Source organism: Camellia sinensis, chromosome 2, assembly GCF_055761805.1.
Source record: "Camellia sinensis isolate YWXY chromosome 2, ASM5576180v1, whole genome shotgun sequence".
NCBI classification, from domain to species: Eukaryota; Viridiplantae; Streptophyta; class Magnoliopsida; order Ericales; family Theaceae; genus Camellia; species Camellia sinensis.
In genome coordinates this window covers 204,813,455-204,815,274 of record NC_138962.1, presented here as the reverse complement: position 1 = coordinate 204,815,274, position 1,820 = coordinate 204,813,455, and positions in this window count along the sequence as shown.

The window sequence follows — 1,820 nt, the reverse complement described above, 5'->3', positions numbered from 1 at the left end:
TTTGATGATTCATCGGTCTTGCATTGCACTCCGCGAGATTAGATACAGGACCGTGACACAAATTGAGTCCGAACTGTAGTGAGGCCCGAGGGCGCGTCTACACTCTCCTTCCTCTCTTCTAGGCCGAAATGTGTGTGTGAGTGTGATGCTTGTGTTTGCCATGCTAGGGAGTGGTGATATTTATAGGTCAATTTGGTGTAAAATGACATAGAAGCCCACTAGTTGGAATTGAATGGACAAGCTAGGATTTACTTGGAGTTCAATGGATTAGGAGTGATTAGGGAGCTTAACCTTGGGATTAGGCGACACCTAGTTAATTCCTAGCTGAATAGGTTTTTTTTTTTTTTTTTTTTTTTTTTTTTTTTTTTTTTTTTTTTTTGGGTTTCTAGAATACCATGATTATAACTCTTGAAAATAGGCTTCTCACTTCCCTCTAGGGTGGCCGGCCATTGGGAAAGGTGATGGGGCCATTTTTTTTTTTAAATCAATCTAGGTACTAGAAGCACATTCCTCAATGTATATATTTATATAGATCTCAATTAATTGATGGTTCTTATAATATAAGGTACATGTACTAGTTTTGAAAAAAATTTGAATTTAAATAAAGAAGTGAGGGCTTTAAGAAAATAATTTAAACATTAAGGTGCCGTTTGGTAACACTTACGTTTTCAGTTTTCTGTTTATATTTACAAAAATTTTAAAAACTCAAATAAAAACCCGTTTGGTAAATTTTTGATTTATAAATCAGTGGTCTCATTTTATAAATTTGGCCAAAAAATGTAAACTCAAAAAATGTGTTTCCGTTTTGAGTTTTCAATTTTTTTTTTTTACTACCAAACACTAGCCACCACCCGCCACCATTTTCCACCACCGTCTTCCACCACCACCACCCACCCCCCACTACCACCACCTGCCACCACCTGCTACCACCACCCATCCCTCACCGCCACCGCCGCCACCGCCGCCACCCACCACCCACCTGCCATTCACCCGCCACCTGCCGCTTGCCACTACCATCCATCGCCCGCCACCACCACCCTCCACCTACCGGCCACCACCATCCACCACCCACCACTACCAGCCACCTACCACCACCTGCCACCCACCCGCCGCCACCACTCACCATCCACCACCACCATCACCCACCCGCCACCACCACCCACTCGCTACCACCCACCACCGTCACCCACCCACCCACCCGCCACCTACTCGCCACCACCCGCCAACTCGCTACCATCCGCCACCGTCACACATCCACCCACCCACCCACCACCACCACCACCACCCCACCATCACCACCCGCCACCTACCCGCCACCACCACCCACCCGCCACCATCCTCCACCACCCGCCATCCGCCACCCACCACCCGCCACGTCACCCACCCACCCACCCAGCACCACCCACCACCTGCCACGTCACCCACCCACCCACCCACCACCACCACCCACCCATCACCACCCACCAACACCCGTTACCCACCACCTACCGTCACCACTTTCCACCACCGTCTTCCGCCGCCACTTGTCACCACTTACCATTTCTCATTCTTTTTTATATTTTTAAATTTTTTTAAACATTTTGTCAAACGCGTTTGTAGTTTATGTTTTTCTAAAAATAAACAAAAACCAATTTATGAAATTTTTGTAAATATAAACTGAAAACGTAAACGTTACCAAACAGACCCTAAGGTTTTTAAAAGAGAATACATTTTTCAGGGGCTTCACAAAGGCTGTTTCCTCCACCCTTTATCAGATGCTGCAGTATCCACATGAGAGAGGGCAAAACGACTCAAACTACCACGAGAGGCGGTCCTGACAT